General features: G+C 46.7%; 2 non-coding genes across 2 annotated transcripts; both read right to left on the bottom strand.

Annotated features, from left to right (window-relative positions):
• Positions 1–2,730: 2,730 nt before the first annotated feature.
• Positions 2,731–2,921, bottom strand: LOC129844367 (U2 spliceosomal RNA). Its single transcript, XR_008757935.1, has one exon. It is a non-coding gene; the product is annotated as a U2 spliceosomal RNA (small nuclear RNA).
• A 13,968-nt stretch (positions 2,922–16,889) lies between these two features.
• On the bottom strand, positions 16,890–17,080 carry LOC129844368 (U2 spliceosomal RNA). Its single transcript, XR_008757936.1, has one exon. It is a non-coding gene; the product is annotated as a U2 spliceosomal RNA (small nuclear RNA).
• Between the last annotated feature and the right edge of the window lie 564 nt (positions 17,081–17,644).

The following is a 17,644-nucleotide window of genomic DNA, read 5'->3' as shown; positions in this document are numbered from 1 at the left end:
GTTACCAGGAAGGATTATAGTACAGGTGACCAGGAAGGATTATAGTACAGGTGACCAGGAAGGGGTAGTACAGGTGACCAGGAAGGGGTAGTACAGGTGACCAGGAAGGGGTAGTACAGGTGACCAGGACGGGGTAGTACAGGTGACCAGGACGGGGTAGTACAGGTGACCAGGAAGGGGTAGTACAGGTGACCAGGATGGGGTAGTACAGGTGACCAGGACGGGGTAGTACAGGTGACCAGGACGGGGTAGTACAGGTGACCAGGACGGGGTAGTACAGGTGACCAGGACGGGTTAGTACAGGTGACCAGGACGGGGTAGTACAGGTGACCAGGACAGGGTAGTACAGGTTACCAGGAAGGGTTAGTACAGGTGACCAGGACGGGTTAGTACAGGTGACCAGGACGGGGTAGTACAGGTGACCGGGACGGGGTAGTACAGGTTACCGGGACGGGGTAGTACAGGTTACCAGGAAGGATTATAGTACAGGTTACCGGGACGGGGTAGTACAGGTGACCAGGAAGGGTTATAGTACAGGTGACCAGGAAGGGTTATAGTACAGGTGACCAGGAAGGGTTAGAGTACAGGTTACCAGGAAGGATTATAGTACAGGTGACCAGGACGGGGTAGTACAGGTGACCGGGACGGGGTAGTACAGGTGACCGGGACGGGGTAGTACAGGTGACCGGGACGGGGTAGTACAGGTGACCGGGACGGGGTAGTACAGGTGACCAGGACGGGGTAGTACAGGTGACCGGGACGGGGTAGTACAGGTGACCGGGACGGGGTAGTACAGGTGACCAGGAAGGGTTATAGTACAGGTGACCGGGACGGGGTAGTACAGGTGACCGGGACAGGTTCGTACAGGTGACCAGGACGGGTTAGGGTTAGAGAAAAAAAAGGGTTAGGTTTTGAATATAATTGTGTTTCGTTTCAACTAGTTTGATTTAGGATTAGGGGTTAGGGTTAGGGTTAGGGAGGGTTAGGGTTAGTGTTAGGGTTAGGGTTGGTGTTAGGGTTAGGGAGGGTTAGGGTTGGTGTTAGGGTTAGGTGGGGGGGGGGGTTAGGGTTGTTTGGGGTTGGGGTTTGGTTTCTAGTTTTGAGTCGGTTGATCCACTTCCATCTCTGACACGTGGAAACCGGAGGGGGGAATGGGGTGTTAGGGTTAGGGTTAGGGGCCAGCGGCAACCTGGAGCTCTCTGATTGGCCTGCCATGGCTCCTGACCAATCAGTGAGGAACGTGGAGGTGATTGAGTCGGTGAAGGAATGGGAAGACTGGAAAGTCCAAGCTGTCCAAGTCATCAGATGATAAATCTGAGGAGAGATTAAATAGCATTAATACAACAAAAATAATTCTAAACACACCTTTAGTTTACAAAGTTAAACAGATGTATTTTTTCTTCAGTAACCTCATTGCCAAAAGGTACTTGTTAAAATACAAATACACCATGACAGCGCAATACACAAGGGGTGGAACAGTGGAAAAGGTACCCACAGGACAAACAGAATAAAATAGCACAAAACATTTCAGGGAAATTCTTGAAAATCTGTTGAAGTTACATAAAAACACTTTTCTGACAATTAGAGGAGTTTAGAAAAAAGTAACAATGCATATAAACAAAAAGCATTTATTTTTTGACTAAAAACATGCAAATAGTATAAGTATATATATATATATATATAAGTACAAATGGCTTTAGAGTTCCAGAGCAGTGAAAACAATAGAAAACCAGCTAGTGGTCAGAGAAAACAGATCTGTAAATAAGTACGAATGAAAAGCAGTACATCCAAAACGACCCATTTGAAACTGAGCCGCAATCTTTGATTGATGGGATTGTGATGATACCGATAAATGAATCGTGCACACAATTATTCATTTCATTTTTTATCAGGAATCCAATTTGATGTGTATGAAATAGTTTGGTGAAATATGCATAAAAGGAGAGTAATTACCCATAATTCTGCACCTGTGGATAGTTGATCATCCTGATTTAGTGACAGCAAAGAACATTTATGGATCTACTGGGATTTTTAAAAGAGACTAACTTTCTGTTTTGTCTGCTCTTGCACTCAAGAGATAAGTATAGATGTGTTCATATTTTTGCATATAGTCATGTTATTTGGATGAATATATTTGCAATTTTGACGGTATAATATATTTTTTATTCGTGTTTTTATGTGTTTCAAAGACAACTACATTTGCAAAATGCATTTACTGTTTTTCCAAAGTTGTGTGTCTTGTGGACTCTGTTTTGAAAATCGACAACATTGTTCCAGAGAACTGCTTGTAGGTGATTGAGAGAAACGAATACATACAGACAGTAGCTTGTGAGACAGTCCATGTTACCAGTACATGGCTTGAGCACATTTCATAGTTTATTCTGTATAGTCTTCTACTGTATATATTTCCAATCATAACAAAAACATGTTTTAACTACTTTATTACTTAGCTATTTGTGTATATTTTTGATCGTGGCTATTGATTGCACTGTTGAGGAAAGTTTGCGAGTAAGCGTTTCACTGTGCCCTGTATCCCGTGAAGAAAAATGTTTGAATAGAAGATGAACGCAGCCGGTTCACAGCGCCTGTCGTAGTCAATATAACGGTGAGCGATTTAACCAGCGCTATCTAGCCATCACTGACATTGAACTGAAGTTGCTCAAAGTGAAAATACAATATAGACCAACGAAGCAACTCCGTTGACTCTGTCTGATTTCTGTTTACAGCGGCAGGGGGTGCACCGTTCCTGGAGGTACTGCAATACCAGGTCGATGCGTGGAGTGGACGGAGCAAGCCCCTATTCCATCTCCCTGTTCCAAAAATCAATTTAATATATGGTCCCCAGATAGGGGACGTATCAGATATTAAACTGATAAGAACAGATACTACACTTGATCTTAGCCAAAAGGCCGAGAAGCGATACCCACAATGGTTTCGGGAGGAAGTGGCCGTTCTCCGACACGTCAAATTCGACAGCGGACACACCAAAATGAGCTCTGTATGCTTTTCTTTTTTTACCACGAAAAGGACAACGCTTGAAATAAAAGGTGGCATGGATTGGGAGTTGATCAACGTCAGGAATGACCACGTTCGACTGTTACACATTTGTAGGTTCTAATGCCACGTGGTCTTCGCCCTCCAATCAGAAATGAGAGGAAGCTTTGTTAAATTAACACCAGATCAACAGCTACATTGGAATAATAATATATTACGGGTGGGGGGGAACAATTTGGAGATAATAATATTGACATAACATTTGATCTTGTATCAAATATATCCGGTAGCGCTGCTGCAACAACTGAACTGAAGCAATTGTCCACTTGGTGGCGCCAGAGTTCCACCGACCGTCGCTTTTTCCTGGCTGTCCTGTGTGGTACAGCAAGCTGCATTTCAATGTTGAACCACTTGACTTCAATACATCGTCTACGAAAATAATGTGAACAATAAAAATAGCCTGTCTTTTTTGTATCTCAAATTGACTGGCCATCTCGGCGGAAAAATATGATTTGACATTTGTTAGTTTAGATTTGTTTGTTTATTATCATATATTTTTAGTTGTAAAAGTAATATAAATACAACACATTTTATATGATCAGATATTTTTAAACACGACACATTGAATTATGAAACAATTACACATTGAACAATTACATTTGATTTATTTTCTTTTTAACTAGTAAACCTACACATTCTGAACAATTGTAATTTGAAGCAGTGTATTGCTAGTTAACATGCTACCTAACTGATCAACAATTATAGGTACAAGCTAATAACAAGGTATATATGCTTTATTATTGAACAAGCAACTTCACTCCAATAATGATGTGTGCGCTAGGCATCTCTCTCCAGGTTGTTGTGCTGCTCGGCTGGCGAGCTGCTCAATGGTTTCCTCCAGATATTGCCACTGTTTTCGCACACACTGCAGTACACACTGCCACCCACCATCAGCTGTGTGTCTCCGCCAGTTCCAGAAAGTCCACTCCTTGCATACGTACTGTAAATATGATGAATCATAGATCGGCAAGGAAATCCTCTTCATCTTCACTGTCCAACTGCATATTGTCACGGAGCTGGAACCAGCAGTAGAGGATGGAGTGGCCTTAAAGCTGTATGCTGCTGTGGTGCCAAACTGCTGCAGAACTTCACCTGGTAGTTTATGCCGGTAACAGGTATCACCAGCCAGCTTCAGTCCATACCGCACCAGGAGTATGGAGCTGAGAGCGTGCAGTGACATTCTATTTCTTAACTTTGACTTGACCACAGTCATTTGGCTGAACAGCCGTTCAACCTCCGCATTTGAGCGTGGCAAGGAGAGGGCAGCGAGTGCAGCTTTGCACAGTTCTTCAAATGGATTTGACCTGGAAGAGTCCGTGTAGTTATTGACTCCACTCCAAAACTTCACTGTATTTTCAGTTGAGTCCCACCTAAACAGATGGATGTTTCTCCATTGGGAAACAATTTGATCAATTGTTTGGGGCTGGTATCCCAGTAGCTCAACTACTTGAATCATTTTGGTGATGCCTTTATTGTGCTTTAGCGTTTCCTTAACACCTGAACGAGGCCATGTGTCTCAAAGCTTCTAGGTGGTCTGGGAGCCTTGCTTGGAGCTCCTTGCTTAAAGCAACAATGTAGTTCAAATCAAATCAAATTGTATTACATTTTACAGTATATACACATACGAGATGAGTAATGTAGGGTATATAAACATAAAGTGGCATAGTTTAAAGTGGCTAGTGATACATGTATTACATAAAGACGGCAAGATGCAGTAGATGATATAGAGTACAGTATATGCATATACATATGAGATGAGTAATGTAGGGTATGTAAACATTATATTAAGTGGCTAGTGATACATTATTACATACATTTCTATCAATTCCCATTATTAAAGTGGCTGGAGTTGAGTCAGTATGTTGGCAGCAACAGATAGAAGCTGTTTTTCAGTCTCTCGGTCCCTGCTTTGATGCACCTGTACTGACCTCTCCTTCTGGATGATAGAGGGGTGAACAGGTAGTGATGCACCTGTACTGACCTCGCCTTCTGGATGATAGCGGGGTGAACAGGCAGTGGCTCAGGTGGTTGTTGTCCTTGATGATCTTTATGGCTTTCCTGTGACATCGGGTGGTGTAGGTGTCCTGGAGGGAAGGTTGATGCACCGTATCCCAATGACCTTTTTGTCCTCTGGCGCAAGACTGAGTTGGTACACCGTGCTCTCTAAAAGGTACCCAAGGTATGGTGATGGACTGAGATGTCCATCAATGGCATCCTTCAGGACATCCATTTTTTTGCCATAGGGTTGACTACTCTGCTGCAAATTGATGTTAAGAGGTGTACCAGATTGTCCAAAAGCTTGACCGGATCTGTTTGCTCCGCCTCAAATGACTTCACTGCAACTTGTACGTCGGACAGGATTGATTTCAAGAATGTCAGGTAGACATAGTTGGTCTTGTCCCCACATTGTAGCCTGTACATTTAATATTTGCTGCTTTGGCAGCAGCTACTCTTCTTGGGGTCCAGCAAAATTAAGGCAGTTTATACAATTGTAAAACATTACAATACATTCACAGATTTAACAACACACTGTGTGCCCTCAGGCCCCTACTCCACCACTACCAGGGTGGGTATAATTTGTGGAATGTTCCAACAGGAATCTGTTCCAAAAACTTCATAAATAACAAGGTTGCCAACAAACAACACATACAAAGTTGTATAGTGGCAGAATAAGATAGTGGACTACTTCATCAAGTTTTTCACTCACCACGTTCATTCAGTTTATTGGGGCGGCAGGAGAGTAGCCTAGTGGTTAGAGCGTTGGACTAGGAACCTGAAAGGAGAGTTTACTGTCTAGCCAGACAACTAGATATTTGTAGTTGTCCACATCATTTAAGTCAGACCCGTCCAGAGTAGTGATGCTAGTCAGGCGGGCGGGTGCGGGAAGCGAACGGTTGAAAAGCATGCATTTAGTTTTACTAGCGTTTAAGAGCAGTTGGAGGCCACGGAAGGAGGGTTGTATGGCATTGAAGCTCGTTTGGAGGTTTGTTAATGCAACCGCTGTGTTAGATTTTTTTTAAAATAACTTTACTACAACATACAGTATGCATTATTGTGAGACAGCGCTCACATATTCTCCGCTGTGTTGGAGCCAACATATTCCACAGAAATACGAAATAACATCATAAATATTCTCCTACTTTTGTTGATCTTCCATCAGAATGTTGTGCAAGGAGTCCTAGGTCCAGAATAAATCGTTGTTTGGTTTTAGAATGTCCATTTCTTCTGTCGAATTAGCAACTTTGGCTAGCCATGTGGAGGGCACATGTCCAAAAATGGTTAGCGCACGGAACGAAAAATTCCAAAATTCCCAATAAACGTTGAATAAACTGGTCAAACTCGGTTGAAAATCCTACTTTATGATGCTCTTCTCATATGTATCCAAGAAAATGAGAGCCGGAGCAATTCGTAGTGTATACCGAACGCTTTTCAGAAGACAATGTGAGGTTCCCCGGCGCGCAGCTGAATGCTGACGATAGGGCGGACCTGTCACTCCAAAAGCTCTTATTCGGCCTCACATCAAGCTAGACACCCCATTCAACCTTCCACTGCCTGTTGACATCTAGTGGAAGGCGTATGAAGTGCATACAGATCCATAAATAAAAGCCAGTTGAATAGGCAGACCCTGACACAGAGCCTCATTTTCAGAATTTTCACTTCCTGTATGGAAGTTTGCTGCCAAATGAGTTCTGTTTTACTCACAGATATAATTCAAACAGTTTTAGAAACTTCAGAGTGTTTTCTATCCAATAGTAATAATAATATGCATATTGTATGATCTAGAACAGAGTACGAGGCCGTTTAATTTGGGCACGATTTTTTCCAAAGTGAAAACAGCGCCCCCCTATTAAGAAGAAGTTTTAACACAGTGTCCAAAGAAGGGCCAGATGTATACAGAATGGTGTCGTCTGCCGTTCTGTCCCTGAACAAGGCGTGGCCAGGCACGACTTCAACACCATCATTAAGTTTGCAGACGACATAACAGTGGTAGGCCTGATCACCGACAACGACGAGACAGCCTATAGGGAGGAGGTCAGAGACCTGGCCGGGTGGTGCCAGAATAACAACCTATCCCTCAACGTAACCGAGACTACGGAGATGATTGTGGACTACAGGAAAAGGAGCACCGAGCACGCCCCCATTCTCATCGACGGAGCTGTAAGAGCAGGTTGAGAGCTTCAAGTTCCTTGGTGTCCACATCAACAACCAACTAGAATGGTCTAAACACACCAAGACAGTCGTGAAGAGGGCACAACAAAGACTATTCCCCCTCAGGAAACGAAAAAGATTTGTCATGGGTCCTGAGATCCTCAAAAGGTTCTACAACTGCAACATCGAGAGCATCCTGACCGGTTGCATCACTTCCTTGCTACGGCGATTGCTCGGCCTCCGACCGCAAGGCACTACAGAGGGCAGTGTGTACGGGCCAGTACATCACCGGGGCAAAGCTGCCTGCCTGCCATCCAGGACCTCTATACCAGGCGGTGTCAGTGGAAGGCCCTAAAAATTGTCAAAGACTCCAGCCACCCCAGTCATAGCCTGTTCTCTCTGATACCACGCGCCAAGTCTAGGTACAAGAGGCTTCTAAACAGCTTCTACCCCCAAGCCGTAAGAGTCCTGAACATCTAGTCAAATGGCTACCCAGACTATTTGCAGTGCCCCCCCCCCCCCCCCCCCCCAATCTTTACAACACTGCTACGCTCATCTATGCAGTCACTTTAACAACTCTACCTACATGTACATATTACCTCAACTAACCGGTGCCCCCACACATTGACTATCGGTACCTCCCTGTATATAGTCTCACTATTGTTATTTTACTACTGCTCTTTAATGACTTGTTACTTTTATCTCTTATTCTTATCTGTATGTTTTTTTAAACTGCATTGTTGGTTAGGGGCTCGTAAGTAAGCATTTCAATCAATCAATCAATCAATCAAGTTTATTTTATATAGCCCTTCGTACATCAGCTAATATCTCGAAGTGCTGTACAGAAACCCAGCCTAAAACCCCAAACAGCAAGCAATGCAGGTGTAGAAGCACGGTGGCTAGGAAAAACTCCCTAGAAAGGCCAAAACCTAGGAAGAAACCTAGAGAGGAACCAGGCTATGAGGGGTGGCCAGTCCTCTTCTGGCTGTGCCGGGTGGAGATTATAACAGAACATGGCCAAGATGTTCAAAATGTTCATAAATGACAAGCATGGTCAAATAATAATCAGGAATAAATGTCAGTTGGCTTTTCATAGCCGATCATTAAGAGTTGAAAACAGCAGGTCTGGGACAGGTAGGGGTTCCATAACTGCAGGCAGAACAGTTGAAACTGGAACAGCAGCAAGGCCAGGTGGACTGGGGACAGCAAGGAGTCATCATGCCCAGTAGTCCTGACGTATGGTCCTAGGGCTCAGGTCCTCCGAGAGAGAGAAAGAAAGAGAGAAGGAGAGAATTAGAGAGAGCATACTTAAATTCACACAGGACACTGGATAAGAAAGGAGAAGTACTCCAGATATAACCAACTGGCCCTAGCCCCCCGACACAAACTACTGCAGCATAAATACTGGAGGCTGAGACAGGAGGGGTCAGGAGACACTGTGGCCCCATCCGATGATACCCCCGGACAGGGCCAAACAGGAAGGATATAACCCCACCCGCTTTGCCAAAGCACAGCCCCCGCACCACTAGAGGGATATCTTCAACCACCAACTTACAATCCTGAGACAAGGCCGAGTATAGCCCACAAAGATCTCCACCACAGCACAAACCAAGGGGGGGGCGCCAACCCAGACAGGAAGATCACGTCAGTAACTCAACCCACTCAAGTGACGCACCCCTCCTAGGGACGGCATGAAAGAGCACCAGTAAGCCAGTGACTCAGCCCCTGTAATAGGGTTAGAGGTAGAGAATCCCAGTGGAGGGGAACCGGCCAGGCAGAGACAGCAAGGGCGGTTCGTTGCTCCAGAGCCTTTCCGTTCACCTTCACACTCCTGGGCCAGACTACACTCAATCATATGACCTACTGAAGAGATAAGTCTTCAGTAAAGACTTACAGGTTGAGACCGAGTCTGCGTCTCTCACATGGGTAGGCAGGCCATTCCATAAAAATGGAGATCTATAGGAGAAAGCCCTGCCTCCAGCTGTTTGCTTAGAAATTCTAGGGACAATTAGGAGGCCTGCGTCTTGTGACCGTAGCGTACGTGTAGGTATGTACGGCAGGACCAACTCGGAAAGATAGGTAGGAGCAAGCCCATGTAACGCTTTATAGTTTAACAGTAAAACCTTGAAATCAGCCCTTGCCTTAACAGGAAGCCAGTGTAGGGAAGCTAGCACTGGAGTAATATGATCAAATTTCTTGGTTCTAGTCAGGATTCTAGCAGCCGTATTTAGCACTAACTGAAGTTTATTTAGTGCTTTATCCGGGTAGCCGGAAAGTAGAGCATTGCAGTAGTCTAGCCTAGAAGTAACAAATGCATGGATGAATTTTTCTGCATCATTTTTGGACAGAAAATGTCGGATTTTTGCAATGTTACGTAGATGGAAAAAAGCTGTCCTTGAAACAGTCTTGATATGTTCGTCAAAAGAGAGATCAGGGTCAAGAGTAACGCAGAGGTCCTTCACAGTTTTATTTGAGACGACTTTACAACCATCAAGATTAATTGTCAGATTTAACAGAAGATCTCTTTGTTTCTTGGGACCTAGAACAAGCATCTCTGTTTTGTCCGAGTTTAAAAGTAGAACGTTTTCAGCCATCCACTTCCTTATGTCTGAAACACAGGCCTCTAGCGAGGGCAATTTTGGGGCTTCGCCATGTTTCATTGAAATGTACAGCTGTGTGTCATCCGCATAGCAGTGAAAGTTAACATTATGATTCCATCCTACAAGACAACACACGCTCACAGAACCAGATGGTACCAGACAAGATTCCATCCTACAAGACAACACACCCTCACAGAACCAGATGGTGAAAGACAAGATTCCAGCCTACAAGACAACACACGCTCACAGAACCAGATGGTGCCAGACAAGATTCCAGCCTACAAGACAACACACGCTGACAGAACCAGATGGTGAAAGACAAGATTCCAGCCTACAAGACAACACGCTCACAGAACCAGATGGTGAAAGACAAGATTCCAGCCTACAAGACACCACACGCTCACAGAACCAGATGGTGAAAGACAAGATTCCAGCCTACAAGACAACACACGCTCACAGAACCAGATGGTGCCAGACAAGATTCCAGCCTACAAGACAACACACGCTCACAGAACCAGATGGTGAAAGACAAGATTCCAGCCTACAAGACAACACGCTCACAGAACCAGATGGTGAAAGACAAGATTCCAGCCTACAAGACAACACACGCTCACAGAACCAGATGGTGAAAGACAAGATTCCAGCCTACAAGACAACACGCTCACAGAACCAGAGGGTGAAAGACAAGATTCCAGCCTACAAGACAACACACTCACAGAACCAGAGGGTGAAAGACAAGATTCCAGCCTACAAGACAACACACGCTGACAGAACCAGATGGTACCAGACAAGATTCCATCCTACAAGACAACACACTCACAGAACCAGATGGTGAAAGACAAGATTCCAGCCTACAAGACAACATGCGGTGGTCAAGCTGTAAGTCTGGACGAACTGTTGAATGCAGAGGATGCAATCATTCGCTTCACCCAAAGACAAAGATTTTCCCGAGGAGATCTTGACTTTGACAATGACTCCATCTACAGTCAAGAACGGTAGTAGCACTTTTAAGTCTTATCCCGTGTTGGTGGACGGAGTTCTCAGAGTGGGAGGACGGCTATATGAGGCAGCGATGCCTGAAGAAGTCAAACACCCTGTCATTCTCTCTCAAGGCCTTCACATATCTACACTCATCCTCCACCACATACATCAACAAACAGGACGTGGTGGAAGGAATCACATGCTCTCACTTCTCCGTCAAAAGGTATTGGATCATCAATGTCAACTAAAAAGCAAGGAAGATCACGTCAGTGTGTTGTGAGCAGAAGGCAAAGAGGCCAGATTGGTGAGCAGAAGGCAAAGAGGCCAGATTGGTAAACAGAAGGCAAAGAGGCCAGATTGGTGAGCAGAAGGCAAAGAGGCCAGATTGGTGAGCAGAAGGCAGAGGCCAGATTGGTAAGCAGAAGGCAAAGAGGCCAGATGGGTAAGCAGAAGGCAAAGAGGCCAGATTGGTGAGCTGAAGGCAAAGAGGCCAGATGGGTAAGCAGAAGGCAAAGAGGCCAGATGGGTAAGCAGAAGGCAAAGAGGCCAGATGGGTAAGCAGAAGGCAAAGAGGCCAGATTGGTGAGCTGAAGGCAAAGAGGCCAGATTGGTGAGCTGAAGATGGCAGATATGCTACTTGAAAGGATCCTCCCTGACATCCCACCATTTATCAATGTAGCTGTGGATTACTTCAGATATCAGGAAAGGAAGAGGAAATGTTAAAAGATATGGAGTGATATTTACTGTCCACTAGAACAATACACATTGAAATGTTAAAAGATATGGAGTGATATTTACTGTCCACTAGAACAATACACATTGAAATGTTAAAAGATATGGAGTGATATTTACTGTTCACTAGAACAATACACATTGAAATTGCTTACTCGTGTATCAACGCCATAAGAAGATTTATGTGCAGAAGAGGACAACACGTAAGATCTGATCCTGGGGCTAACTTCGTTGGTTCTGAGAGAGAACTCAGAGAAGCTCTATTTGCTTTGATGGACCCATTTTGGCCTGTTTATGTGTTGTGTATATGTTGTCTGTCAAGAGTTACTTTGACTTGTTTTGTACACTAGAGGCACTATATGTTGGGGTCATGGGTCACTAGTAACGTATGTGTATATAGCTAGTACAGGTGACCGGGACGGGGTAGTACAGGTGACCAGGACGGGGTAGTACAGGTGACCAGGACGGGGTAGTACAGGTGACCAGGACGGGGTAGTACAGGTGACCGGGACGGGGTAGTACAGGTGACCAGGACGGGTTAGTACAGGTGACCAGGACGGGTTAGTACAGGTGACCAGGACGGGGTAGTACAGGTGACCAGGACGGGTTAGTACAGGTGACCAGGACGGGGTAGTACAGGTGACCAGGACGGGGTAGTACAGGTGACCAGGACGGGGTAGTACAGGTGACCAGGACGGGGTAGTACAGGTGACCAGGACGGGGTAGTACAGGTGACCAGGACGGGGTAGTACAGGTGACCAGGACGGGGTAGTACAGGTGACCGGGACGGGGTAGTACAGGTGACCGGGACGGGGTAGTACAGGTGACCGGGACGGGTTAGTACAGGTGACCGGGACGGGGTAGTACAGGTGACCGGGACGGGGTAGTACAGGTGACCGGGAAGGGTTAGTACAGGTGACCGGGAAGGGGTAGTACAGGTGACCGGGACGGGGTAGTACAGGTGACCGGGACGGGGTAGTACAGGTGACCGGGACGGGTTAGTACAGGTGACCGGGAAGGGGTAGTACAGGTGACCGGGACGGGTTAGTACAGGTGACCGGGACGGGTTAGTACAGGTGACCGGGACGGGGTAGTACAGGTGACCGGGACGGGTTAGTACAGGTGACCGGGACGGGTTAGTACAGGTGACCGGGACGGGGTAGTACAGGTGACCGGGACGGGTTAGTACAGGTGACCGGGAAGGGTTAGTACAGGTGACCGGGACGGGTTCGTACAGGTGACCGGGACGGGTTCGTACAGGTGACCAGGAAGGGTTCGTACAGGTGACCGGGACGGGGTAGTACAGGTGACCGGGACGGGGTAGTACAGGTGACCGGGAAGGGGTAGTACAGGTGACCGGGATGGGTTCGTACAGGTAACCGGGACGGGTTCGTACAGGTGACCGGGACGGGTTCGTACAGGTGACCGGGAAGGGTTATAGTACAGGTGACCGGGAAGGGTTATAGTACAGGTGACCGGGACGGGTTCGTACAGGTGACCGGGACGGGGTAGTACAGGTGACCGGGACGGGGTAGTACAGGTGACCGGGACGGGGTAGTACAGGTGACCGGGACGGGGTAGTACAGGTGACCGGGACGGGGTAGTACAGGTGACCGGGACGGGTTCGTACAGGTGACCGGGACGGGGTAGTACAGGTGACCGGGAAGGGTTAGTACAGGTGACCAGGACGGGGTAGTACAGGTGACCGGGACGGGGTAGTACAGGTGACCGGGACGGGTTAGTACAGGTGACCGGGACGGGGTAGTACAGGTGACCGGGACGGGTTCGTACAGGTGACCGGGAAGGGTTATAGTACAGGTGACCGGGAAGGGTTATAGTACAGGTGACCGGGACGGGTTCGTACAGGTGACCGGGACGGGGTAGTACAGGTGACCGGGACGGGGTAGTACAGGTGACCGGGACGGGGTAGTACAGGTGACCGGGACGGGGTAGTACAGGTGACCGGGACGGGGTAGTACAGGTGACCGGGACGGGTTCGTACAGGTGACCGGGACGGGGTAGTACAGGTGACCGGGAAGGGTTAGTACAGGTGACCAGGACGGGGTAGTACAGGTGACCGGGACGGGGTAGTACAGGTGACCGGGACGGGTTAGTACAGGTGACCGGGACGGGGTAGTACAGGTGACCGGGACAGGGTAGTACAGGTGACCGGGACGGGATAGTACAGGTGACCAGGAAGGGTTATAGTACAGGTGACCAGGACGGGTTCGTACAGGTGACCGGGACGGGGTAGTACAGGTGACCGGGACGGGGTAGTACAGGTGACCGGGACGGGGTAGTACAGGTGACCGGGACGGGGTAGTACAGGTGACCAGGAAGGGGTAGTACAGGTGACCAGGAAGGGTTAGTACAGGTGACCAGGACGGGGTAGTACAGGTGACCGGGACAGGGTAGTACAGGTGACCAGGAAGGGTTATAGTACAGGTGACCAGGAAGGGTTATAGTACAGGTGACCAGGACGGGTTCGTACAGGTGACCGGGACGGGTTCGTACAGGTGACCGGGACGGGGTAGTACAGGTGACCGGGACGGGGTAGTACAGGTGACCGGGACGGGGTAGTACAGGTGACCGGGACGGGGTAGTACAGGTGACCGGGACGGGGTAGTACAGGTGACCGGGACGGGGTAGTACAGGTGACCGGGACGGGGTAGTACAGGTGACCGGGACGGGTTCGTACAGGTGACCGGGACGGGGTAGTACAGGTGACCAGGAAGGGTTAGTACAGGTGACCGGGACGGGGTAGTACAGGTGACCGGGACGGGGTAGTACAGGTGACCAGGACAGGTTCGTACAGGTGACCGGGACGGGGTAGTTCAGGTGACCGGGACGGGTTCGTACAGGTGACCAGGACGGGGTAGTACAGGTGACCAGGAAGGGTTAGTACAGGTGACCAGGACGGGGTAGTACAGGTGACCGGGACGGGTTCGTACAGGTGACCAGGAAGGGTTAGTACAGGTGACCAGGAAGGGTTAGTACAGGTGACCAGGACGGGGTAGTACAGGTGACCGGGACAGGGTAGTACAGGTGACCGGGACGGGGTAGTACAGGTGACCAGGAAGGGTTATAGTACAGGTGACCAGGACGGGTTCGTACAGGTGACCGGGACGGGGTAGTACAGGTGACCGGGACGGGGTAGTACAGGTGACCGGGACGGGGTAGTACAGGTGACCGGGACGGGGTAGTACAGGTGACCGGGACGGGGTAGTACAGGTGACCAGGACGGGTTCGTACAGGTGACCAGGACGGGTTAGGGTTAGAGAAAAAAAAGGGTTAGGTTTTGAATATAAATGTGTTTCGTTTCAACTAGTTTGATTTAGGGTTAGGGTTAGGGAGGGTTGGGGTTAGGGTTTAGGGAGGGTTGGGGTTAGGGTTAGGGGGGGGGGTTAGGGTTGTTTGGGGTTAGGGTTGGGGGGGGTTAGGGTTGTTTGGGGTTGGGGTTAGGGTTGTTTGGGGTTAGGGTTAGGGTTAGAGAAAAAAAAGGGTTAGGTTTTGAATATAATTGTGTTTCGTTTCAGCTAGTTTGATTTAGGGTTAGGGAGGGTTGTTGTTAGGGTTTGGTTTCTAGTTTTGAGGCGGTTGATCCACTTCCATCTCTGACACGTGGAAACCGGAGGGGGGAAGGGAGGGGGTGCACTCCACTCATATGCGCGTGGGCCGGAGGGTTAGGGTTAGGGGCCAGCGGCTACCTGGAGCTCTCTGATTGGCCTGCCATGGCTCCTGACCAATCAGTGAGGAACGTGGAGGTGATTGAGTCGGTGAAGGAATGGGAAGACTGGAAAGTCCAAGCTGTCCAAGTCATCAGATGATAAGTCTGAGGAGAGATTAAATAGCATTAATACAACAAAAATAATTCTAAACACACCTTTAGTTTACAAAGTTAAACAGATGTATTTTTTCTTCAGTAACCTCATTGCGGGTCTGTCAGTCATGACAGATTTGACGAATATCCACTACGTTAGATCAGATTTGTTGAATGTGCACCAATCCGGCGCCCTATCCCCCCCCTGGTCTACGTTCCATTGACCTCTTTACCGCATCTATAGGACTACCCTGCCAAAAGGTACTTGTTAAAATACAAATACACCATGACAGCGCAATACACAAGGGGTGGAACAGTGGAAAAGGTACCCACAGGACAAACAGAATAAAATAGCACAAAACATTTCAGGGAAATTCTTGAAAATCTGTTGAAGTTACATAAAAACACTTTTCTGACAATTAGAGGAGTTTAGAAAAAAGTAACAATGCATATAAACAAAAAGCATTTCTTTTTTGACTAAAAACATGCAAATAGTATAAGTATATATATATATATATAAGTACAAATGGCTTTAGAGTTCCAGAGCAGTGAAAACAATAGAAAACCAGCTAGTGGTCAGAGAAAACAGATCTGTAAATAAGTACAAATGAAAAGCAGGACATCCAAAACGACCCATTTGAAACTGAGCCGCAATCTGTGATTGATGGGATTGTGACGATACCGATAAATGAATCGTGCACACAATTATTCATTTCATTTATTTTATCAGGAATCCAATTTGATGTGTATGAAATAGTTTGGTGAAATATGCATAAAAGGAGAGTAATTGCCCATAATTCAGCACCTGTGGATAGGTGATCATCCTGATTTAGTGACTGCAAAGAACATTTATGGATCTACTGGGATTTTTAAAAGACACTAACTTTCTGTTTTGTCTGCTCTTGCACTCAAGAGATAAGTATAGACGTGTTCATATTTTTGCATATAGTCGTGTTATTTGGATGAATATATTTGCAATTTTGACGGTATAATATATTTTTATGTGTTTCAAAGACAACTACATTTTCAAAATGCATTTACTGTTTTTCCAAAGTTGTGTGTGTCTTGTGGACTCTGTTTTGAAAATCGACAACATTGTTCCAGAGAACTGCTTGTAGGTGATTGAGAGAAACGAATACATACAGGCAGTTGCTTGTGAGACAGTCCATGTTACCAGTACACGGCTTGAGCACATTTCATAGTTTATTCTGTATAGTCTTCTACTGTATATATTTACAATCATAACAAAAACATGTTTGAACTACTTTATTACTTAGCTATTTGTGTATATTTTTGATCGTGGCTATTGATTGCACTGTTGAGGAAAGTTTGCAAGTAAGCATTTCACTGTGCCCTGTATCCCGTGAAGAAAAATGTTTGAATAGAAGATGAACGCAGCCCGTTCACAGCGGCTATCGTAGTCAATATAACGGTGAGCGATTTAACCAGCGCTATCTAGCCATCACTGACATTGAACTGAAGTTGCTCAAAGTGAAAATACAATATAGACCAACGAAGCAACTCCGCTGACTCTGATTTCTGTTTACAGCGGAAGGGGTTGCACCGTTCCTGGAGGTACTGCAATACCAGGTCGATGCGTGGAGTGGACGGAGCAAGCCCCTATTCCATCTCCCTGTTCCAAAAATCAATTTAATATATGGTCCCCAGATAGGGGACGTATCAGATATTAAACTGATAAGAACAGATACTACACTTGATCTTAGCCAAAAGGCCGAGAAGCGATACCCACAATGGTTTCGGGAGGAAGTGGCCGTTCTCCGACACGTCAAATTCGACAGCGGACACACCAAAATGAGCTCTGTATGCTTTTCTTTTTTTACCACGAAAAGGACAACGCTTGAAATAAAAGGTGGCATGGATTGGGAGTTGATCAACGTCAGGAATGACCACGTTCGACTGTTACACATTTGTAGGTTCTAATGCCACGTGGTCTTCGCCCTCCAATCAGAAATGAGAGGAAGCTTTGTTAAATTAACACCAGATCAACAGCTACATTGGAATAATAATATATTACGGGTGGGGGGGAACAATTTGGAGATAATAATATTGACATAACATTTGATCTTGTATCAAATATATCCGGTAGCGCTGCTGCCACAACTGAACTGAAGCAATTGTCCACTTGGTGGCGCCAGAGTTCCACCGACCGTCGCTTTTTCCTGGCTGTCCTGTGTGGTACAGCAAGCTGCATTTCAATGTTGAACCACTTGACTTCAATACATCGCCTACGAAAATAATGTGAACAATAAAAGTAGCCTATGCATTTTTTTCCCTTGTAGAGCGTTGT

Source organism: Salvelinus fontinalis, unplaced genomic scaffold (genome assembly GCF_029448725.1).
Source record: "Salvelinus fontinalis isolate EN_2023a unplaced genomic scaffold, ASM2944872v1 scaffold_0199, whole genome shotgun sequence".
NCBI lineage: Eukaryota > Metazoa > Chordata > Actinopteri > Salmoniformes > Salmonidae > Salvelinus > Salvelinus fontinalis.
The sequence above is the reverse complement of the archived record's forward strand: the minus strand, read 5'-3'. Positions and strand labels throughout refer to the sequence as shown.